At 42.5% G+C, this 9,686-nt stretch overlaps 1 long non-coding RNA gene across 1 annotated transcript; it reads left to right on the top strand.

The window, feature by feature from the left end:
• Positions 1-5,275: 5,275 nt before the first annotated feature.
• On the top strand, positions 5,276-9,463 carry LOC129525469 (uncharacterized). Its single transcript, XR_008669785.2, has 3 exons — positions 5,276-5,569; positions 6,379-6,473; positions 9,251-9,463. It is a non-coding gene; the product is annotated as an uncharacterized lncRNA (long non-coding RNA).
• Positions 9,464-9,686: the final 223 nt, after the last annotated feature.

Here is a 9,686-nt window from a genome sequence, read left to right as displayed (position 1 = left end):
AGCCCATATAGCCAAGACAATCCTAAGGACAAAGAACAAAGCTGGAGGCATCATGCTATCTGACTTCAAACTATACTACAAGGCTACAGTAACCAAAACAGCATGGTACTGGTACCAAAACAGATACATAGACCAATGGAACAGAACAGAGGCCTCAGAAATAATGCCACACATCTACAACCATCTGATCTTTGACAAACCTGACAAAAACAAGCAATGGGGAAAGGATTCCCTATTTAATAAATGGTGTTTATTAATATTTAATAAACTGGCTAGCCATATGCAGAAAACTGAAACTGGACCCCTTCCTTACACCTTATACAAAAATTAACTCAAGATAGATTAAAGACTTAAACGTAAGACCTAAAACCATAAAAACCCTAGAAGAAAACCTAGGCAATACCATTCAGGACATAGGCATTGGCAAAGACTTCATGACTAAAACACCAAAAACAATGGCAACAAAAGCCAAAATTGACATATGGGATCTAATTGAACTAAAGAGCTTCTGCACAGCAAAATAAACTGTCATCAGCATGAACAGGCAACCTACAGAATGAGAGACAATTTTTGTACTCTATCCATCTGACAAAGGGCTAATATCTAGAATCTACAAGGAACTTAAACAAATTTGCAAGAAACAAACAAACAACCCCATCAAAAAGTGGGTGAAGGATATGAACAGACACTTCTCAAAAGAAGACATTTATGCAGCCAACAAACATATGAAAAAAAGCTCAGTATTACTGGTCATTAGAGAAACGCAAATCAAAACCACAATGAGATACCATATCATGCCAGTTAGAATGGCAATCATTAAAAAGTCAGGAAACTACAGATGCTGGAGAGGACGTGGAGAAATAGGAACACTTCTACACTGTTGGTTGTAGTGTAGATTAGTTCAACCATTGTGGAACTCAGTGTGGCAATTCCTCAAGGATCTAGAACCAGAAATATCATTTGACCTAGCAATCCCATTACTGGGTATATACCCAAAAGATTATAAATCATTCTACTATAAAGCACATATACACCATGGAATACTATGCAGCCATAAAAAATGATGAGTTCATGTCCTTTGTAGGGACATGGATGAAACTGGAAACCATCATTCTCAGTAAACTATCGCAAGAACAAAAAACCAAACACCGCATATTCTCACTCATAGGTGGGAATTGAACAATGAGATCACATGGACACAGGAAGGGGAATATCACACTCTGGGGACTGTTGTGGGGTGGGGGGAGGGGGGAGGGATAGCACTGGGAGATATACCTAATGCTAGATGACGAGTTAGTGGGTGCAGCGCACCAGCATGGCACATGTATACATATGTAACTAACCTGCACAATGTGCACATGTACCCTAAAACTTAAAGTATAATAAAAAAAAAGACACATGCACTCATATGTTTACTGCAGCACTATTCACAATAGCAAAGACTTGGAACCAACCCAAATGCCCATCAATGATAGACTGGATAAAGAAAATGTGGCACATACACACCATGGAATACTATGCAGCCATAAAAAAGGATGAGTTGATGCCCTTTGCAGAGACATGGATGAAGCTGGAAACCATCATTCTCAGCCAACTAACACAGGAACAGAAAACCAAACACCACATGCTCTCATTCATAAGTGGGAGTTGAACAGTGAGTATACATGGACACCGGAAGAGGAACATCACACACTGGGGCTTTTCGGTGGGTAGGGGGCTAGTGGAGGGATAGCATTAGGAGAGATATCTAATGTAGCTGATGGGTTGACGGGTGCAGCAAACCACCATGGCACATGAATACCTATGTAACAAACCTGCACATTCTGCACATGTATCCCAGAACTTAAAGCATAATAATAATAATAATAATAATAACAATAATAATAATAATAATAAAGCTGTTTTCTTCTACCACCAGCTCACTCTTGAATTCCTTCCTGAATGAAGCCAAGAAGTTGCCATACAACACCACCAAATTATTTTGTAACATTGAGTATATTTATTGACTTCTCTGAGTCTCAGAATCTGTAATAAAAATGGGATGATTACAGTAACTAGATTTCAGACTCATTATGAAGACTAAATAAAATCATGTACTCCCAGGACCTCGATTCTGGTCTCTAAGTACTACTTCTCACTAAAATAAGCCAGGGCTTTTTTTGAGTAATGACCAATTCCAGGCACGTAAATGTACAAAATGATTCTGGGACATATTTTTGTCACATAAAATAGGAGATGCCAGGTGAGAAAGATGGAGGGGCCTAGTAATAGAATTCCCCTTAGCCTAAAATTAACAAATTGAGCATCAAAAAAATACTAATGGACACAGACTGAAACAATCAAATATATAAAAATCTATGCATTCAAAAGATAATTTAAAGTCATATTGTTCAGTACTTACTGGAGGTAGCAGGTGCTAAACTCATTACTCCAGATGTTGATAAACATAGCAGAATTTTAGAAAGCAATATCTTCTGAGCCATTAATAAAGTGGTGAATCTAGGCAGTGATCACCAGTGGAAGCTAAAGCCCTGAGGAAGGTAGGCATATTTTAATTGAGAAATTATGTAGACACCACTTGAACCACTGACCAATCTTATGTCATGGATTGTGGGGCAGCTGCATCTTGTCTGACTCATGAGGCTGTGCAGTAGAAGTACCCAGTCTCACCTATAACATATCTTGCCTTTGAAATAAAACCTGAATCTAACCAAGACTCTAGGCTTAATTACCAGTTTATAAGGCTAATATAACCACTTAAACAAAACCGCAACGAAGCAAGTAGTTATATTCACAACATGGGACACTTCAGAGAGCAAATGACCTAGTAATTTATCCAAGAAATCAGTAGCTTCAAAAAGGAAGGATGGGATGTTACAAAATAAAAGAGAATTAAGGGACGGGCACAGTGGCTCACGCTTGTAATCCCAGCACTTTGGTAGGCCGAGGCGGGCGGATCACGAGGTCAGGAGATCAAGACCATCCTGGCTAACACGGTGAAACCCCATCTCTACTAAAAATACAAAAAAAAAATTAGCTGGGCGTAGTGGCGGGCGCCTGTAGTCCCAGGTACTCAGGAGGCCGAGGCAGGAGAATGGCATGAACCTGGGAGGCGGAGATTGCAGTGAGCCAAGATCGTGCCACTGCACTCCAGCCTGGGCAACAGAGCAAGACTCCATCTCAAAAAAAAAAAAAGTAACACGAGAGAATGCAATGTGTTGACTTAATATTCTGATATAAATAAATTCACTGTAAGAAAATGAGACAAAATATAAAATTTGAATATGGACTGAGTATAAGGTAATTTAATAGCACAGAAATTTGTTAGATGCTATTTTTGTTAGATGTAAATTTGTTAGGTGTTATAATAAACTAGAAGTTATAACATTATAATCACTTCCTATTTCCCATTTATTTCAAGAGTATTCATTACTGCTTGTTGAAACATTTAATTAACTGCTTTAAATCTTTATCAGATAATTCCAAATCTGTGTCTCCTCAGTGTTGTCATGTTTATTGTTTTTTTTCTGATATAGGTTGAGACTTTTCCTGTTTGTTTCTAGATCAGATAAGATGGATCATATCCTGGGTATTTGAATATTATGCTATGCCACTGTAGGTCTCATTTAAATCCTGTGGAGAATCCTGGTGTTCTTGTTTCGGCAGAGAAGCAGCAAGGTTGAGTTCAGGCCGCACATTCTGAAACCTTCCGTGGTTGTGGCTTCAATGTCATTCTCAATGTCAAAGCCTTGGCAGCGCCACTGGGGTCTGTTCTGTGTGTCTGCACCCGGTGAGCAGTCCTGAGCCTGTGCTGTACTCTCTTTTTAGTTCAAACGAGCTTTTCTAGGTGCTTTCCAAAATATCCTCTTCCTTGACTCATAGGTAAACAATTTTTAAAATATGATTTGTGACCTTTTAAAAATGAGAAAATTTATTTGTTTTTATCACCCAAATTTTTCTCAAAGACATAGTAACCTATTGTACACATAATTTCAACTTTTTTTTGTTTGGAGATGGAGTCTTGCTCTGTCGCCCAGGCTGGAGTGCAGTGGTGTGATCTCGGCTCACTGAAAGCTCTGCCTCCCGGGTTCATGCCATTCTCCTGCCTCAGCCTCCCGAGTAGCTGGGACTACAGGCGCCCGCCACCATGCCCGGCTCATTTTTTTGTTTGTTTTGTTTTGTTTTGTTTTTAATAGAGATGGGGTTTCACCGTGTTAGCAAGGATGGTCTCAATCTCCTGACCTCGTGATCCACCTGCCTCGGCCTCCCAAAGTGCTGGGATTACAGACGTGAGCCACCGCACCCAGCCAGTTTCAATTTTTTTAACTTAAAATTTCATCCTGGAGAAAAAGCAACATTAATAATTTTTAAACATAAAAGTATTCTTCATGTCTATTTATAGCTAAGTAGTACTCCATTCTGTGGATGATTCTTCATGTCTATTTATAGCTAAGTAATACTCCATTCTGTGGATGTACCATGACTTATTTCACCCGTTCCCTATTCATAGGCATGTGTTTGATTTCAGCTTTTTGCCAAATCTACTTTTAATAGAGTTAATCCCCTGTCTTTAAACTAACCCCAGGAGAACTCTTGGGAGGATGGAAGCATAGCCCACTTATAACTCTGATCTTTCTTCAAGCATTACCAGCATCAGGAATCTCATTGTCCTTCATTCATTACTAGCATCAGGAATCTCATTGTCTCAGAGTCCTGCTAGGCTCTGGCTAGCAGATTCAAGGCTGGTCAGGAAACCCCTTGGAGAAGAGTGTCTGCCTGTTTCTCCTCGTGTAAATCACAAGCAGGAAAGTGATGCTTTATTGCTTCTGGAAGCACAGATGCCAGCAAACAGGACGGGAAGTCATCGCAGATTCTGTTACCTGGCAAGCCCATTTGTGCTCTTCTTTTTTTGTTCAAATTTTGCAGCCAAAGTCCAGCTGTGGAGCTGTCTCTTAGCAACCAACTGGAGCTAGCTGCTTTTTGGAAATTCCCTGTGAACTAGCATATGGCGTTTTCTGATCCGACCTCTGCCAAGAAAAGATAACACACAGACATCTAAGAGAGATGAGAGGAGGGGGAAACTCATAAATGCCTTCTGCCCTCTGCACTCTTTCCACCCCAACATGCACACACTTACACGTTATCCCAGAACTCCCATCAAAGAAGGATAAGCTTTTGCAAGCACAAAGTCTCCGGTTGTCATTCCAGGGCTGCTGTGCCATAGCTACATTTAGAAAGTTGCAGGAGAAAATAAACTGATTAACAAGCAGCGAAACCTGCAAATTATGCCTCACTTAGGCTCAGATTCAGGAAAACCCAGACCAAGCTTGGGATTCTAAGAGTCTCTCCATGCAAGCTGACCTCATGGAGAAAGTGGCAGAGCTTGTCCCTTCCACTGGGAGACCCTGGAGTTCATTCAGGAGACTGGATGCCCCTGGGCTCGGGCTGCACTGTGGACCCCACTGTGGAATCACCACTCCCAGGCTGACCTCAGGCAGGTTCCAGATCTGTTCTCCACTTCTGCAACAAAACTTACCCGGGCCGTGGTTTTATGCAGAAATCTGACAAGGTACCTATATGAAATGCTCTTTCTTTAAATATTTGGAGATGCATTTATTTTTTGTTTATTTATTTTAAAAGGTCATAATCATTCAATATCTTCCTTTTCCTCAGATATATGTAACTGGTTTATTCAAAGGGGAGTGTCCTAATTTGGGGGCAATAGGGGTGGTGTCCTTAGTGAAAGCAGGCTCTGAAGACTGAGGCTGCCCCACACTTTACCCTAGAGAGGTCTGGCCCTTCCTCATTTGTCACTCACACTGGGAAACCCTATTGCCCAGTGTCTGGGTCCAGGGTCCCAGGGAGGACACCATCATTATAACCCATCTGAGCATTAGTACTTTTATCTGTGCGTCCTGCCAGGAGGGTTCTGAGGATTAAATGTGAAAATAGCTGTGACCATGTGTGAAAACTGTAAATAGCTACTCCAATGTAAGCACTGTCAGCCATATGGCCATGATGCTAGCTGCTCTGGATGATATGACAGGCCAGGCATTGTGCTAGATGCTCCAGTCCTCACAAGCAAGGCATTATTCTCATGCCACAAACAAAAAAAGAAGCCAGCTGTGCTCATCAGGTGCCTTTCCCCCCCAGGCCGCCCTGGCATTCTCCGCTCTATGATGCTGGGGCTGAGAGTCTGCAAACTATACTTTTCTAGACCCCTGGCTGGCTGTCTCCAGTTAGGTCATGCCAAAGTGAGGTGCTGGGCAGTGATTGGAGGCTGAGGCTGGATGGGGCTCTCTTCCTGCGTCTGCACCCTATTTTTAATTTTGCTGCTGCAGTGTATAATTACAGCTCCTTTTCCTTTGCACTCCTTAGCACTTGGCTCAGGACACCAATCAGGGCACTAGTGACACTCGACAATTTAAGATCCAAGGCCAAGTGTCCCCTCAGAGGCCCCAACCTCAGCACAGGTAAGACGCTCCAGCGTTCTGATAGTTGGCTGCTTGAGACTCTCAAAGCTTTGACAGGTGGTGCCCGTCTCTGAGCTCCTGGATTTTGTAATGCCATTTCTGTTTTGTTTTCTGAAGACTAAGGAAAGCAGCTGTTTAGTTAAGTTCTGAATACCTAGGTTACCTCAGTATCTACTTTCTGCTCCATCTGTCTTCAACACTTACTTATCTAATTTCTTGTATTTGATAATACTCTTAAAAATCGAGTGAGTTTTCTATTCACTGAATCTGTGCCCTTGCCCAAAGGTCCCAGTCTGGTGAGTGGTGGCTCTGGCAGCCAGCCAGTACTCCGAGCTGCAAAACTCATGTTCCTTCCTTTGCCTCACGTTATACTAGTGATCAGCTTTTAGCAGAGATCTTAAGTTCTGGGCTCACTTCAGGACCATCACCCGTACAATCGGCCCTCTGTATTTATGGGTTTTCACATCTGTGTGTATTCAACCAACCGCAAATCAAAAATATTCAAAAAATGAATATAGAAAGTAACAATAACATGTTGATACAAGCCGAGTGCTACGGCTCACACCTGTAGTTCCATCTACTTGAGAGGCTGAGGCAGGAGGATCGCTTGAGCCCAGGAGCTCAAGCCTGCAGAGATCTGGGATTGCACCACATACTCCAGGCTGGAGGACAGAATCAGATTCTGAGTGAGACCTTGTCTCTATGAAAAAAATATACAAATTTTAAAATACAGCATAACAACTATTGACATAGCATTTACATCATGTCAGCTCTGATGAGTACTCTAGAGATGATGTAACATACATGGCAGGCTGTGCATAGCTTATCTGCAAGTAATGTAGGATGCCATTTCTATACAGAGCTTAAGCAATCCTTTCTATGAGGATTTGGTATCCCCAGGGGTCCTGGAGCCAGTGCCCTGTGGTAATTCTGTGTGAGCACTAAATGAGATGATGCCGGAGAAAACAGGTGGCCCATGGCAAGCACACCATGTATTTCTTAGTTATTATTGTTGAATAACACATTCAATATTAGTTATTATTGTTGAATGTGGATTTTGTTCAATAATAGTTATTATTGTTGAATATGGATTTTGCTCAGTGGAAGGAAGGCTTTGGCAGAGGGGTGTCTGATGGGTAGGGGCAGCCAAAAACAAAGGCCATTGCTGTTTCCTAGGGACAGAAGCAGACCTTTCTTTGGCGGAGACAGTCTGAGGCTGGTGTCTTACCTCCTTTGCACCAGGCTTCAGGGAAGAAGCTTGGTCCCAAGAAGGCCCAAGAGCTGGGCTCCAGCAGCCCCGGGAGTGGGGAAGGTCTATGAGCGAGGCACGCACTGTCTCAGAGCGGGACACAGATGATGCAGGCAGAGGTTCCTGGGCCATTTCCTTATGCAGAGGAGGGATGGGGTGGGAAGGGGGTGCAGTAAGGTGCATGTGGTCTCCATTTTCAGACCAGGTATAGCTAGAAAAAGAGATAAACAAGCAAGCTCCTCAGCCTCTGGGGACATGAAGGCCTCTGAAAGCAAAAGTGGGGCTTGAAGGGCCTTGCACAGTTGATAGGAAGAGAGAGACTAATGCATGTCCATGGGGCTAGGCAGGGTGTCAGGGCAAAGTAGTGACAGCAGAGGGGAGAAGGAGGAAGGAGAGATGGCTCCTGTTGCCAGTGCAGTGGGGGTCTCTCAGGCTTAGGGAGAAGCATTTCTGCTTTTCTTTAAAACTAACTCTAAACTGAGACTTTACACAGAGGCCTCTGCCAAACAGGTATGTATGTATGTATGTATGTATGTATGTATGTATGTATGTATTTCCCCAGAGAAGACCAGAATGAGGACATTCATCATGTCCAGGAACCCAAACACACAGGGGTCATCCAAAGTGCAATCAGCTTGTCCTCTGGGTGACTGTCGTTGAAAAGAGGCACTTGAATTATTCAGCGGCCCAGACATTCTGGCTGCCAGCAGACACACACTCTGATCTCCCTGAATGAGAAAACCAGGTTCACGGATCTGTGCAGACAACCCCCACTCCAAGCAGGACTCCCCAGAAAGGCAGGCAAGGAAGGAGGAGCACGGAGAGGGGCTCCTATTTCCTCTCCTACACAGCGTCGTCTTTAGCCTCTCATGTGGGCGTTTGACCTGCTCTTGAATAGAATGCGGGGAGGACCTGGGTCTGGAGCCAGAAGTGGAAAGTCACGCCCCAGCTTCATTTCTGGGTTCAAATCCTGGCTCTATCCTTCCTAGCTGTGAGGTGTGAGCACTTCCTCAAAGTATTCTTTGCCTCAGTTGTGTCATCTCAGACGCAATGGTCATTGTGGTACCTGCCTCAGAGGCTCATGTGAGAATTAAATGTAAATGTATGAAATTATTTGCAGCAGCCAAGATATGGGAACAACCTAAATGCCCACTGATGAATGAAGGGATAAAGAAAACGTGGTGTGGACAGTCGTGTGCCGAATAACAATGTTTTGGTCAATGGTGGTTCACACACACGTTGGCGGTTCCATTAGAATATAATCGAGCTAAAAAGCCCCTGTCACTTCATGACATCGTCATCACAGCACAACACATTCCCCTTCTGTTTGTGGTGACCCTGGTGTAAACAAACCTGCATCACTTCCAGCTGTGGGAAACGCTAGCACATACAATATGTACAGTACACAATACTTGGTAATGATAATGCATCTGTTTACATATTTATGCTATTATATTGCTTTACCAATATTTTAGAGTATCCTTTTTATACTTGTATATAAAGAAAGGTAACTGCAAAACTGTCTCAGGCAGGTCCATCAAGAGGTTTCCAGAAGAAGGCATCGCTATCACAGGAGACGGCAGCTCCATGCCTGTTACTGCCCCTGAAGATGTTCCAGTGGGACAGGGTGTGGAGGTGGAAGACAGCAACAGTGACGATCCTGACCCTAAATAAGCCTAGGCTGATGTGTGTGTGTCTTGGTTTTTAACAAAAAGTGTTAAAAAGTAAAAATAAATAAAAAATGGAAACAAAACTTATAGAATAAATATATAAAGAAAGATAGGTGTTCAATGTGTGTTTTAAGCTAAATATTACTATAAAAGAGTTGAAAGATTTTTTAAAGCTTATAAAGTAAAAACATTACAATCAGCTAAGGTTAACTGATTATTAAAGAAGGAAAAATACTTATTATAAATTTGGTGTAGCCTAAGTGTGCAGTGTTTATAGTTTACAGTAGTGCACAG

This window comes from Gorilla gorilla, chromosome 9 (genome assembly GCF_029281585.2).
Source record: "Gorilla gorilla gorilla isolate KB3781 chromosome 9, NHGRI_mGorGor1-v2.1_pri, whole genome shotgun sequence".
Classification (NCBI taxonomy): Eukaryota; Metazoa; Chordata; class Mammalia; order Primates; family Hominidae; genus Gorilla; species Gorilla gorilla.
This window is presented reverse-complemented; position numbering and strand designations above follow the sequence as displayed.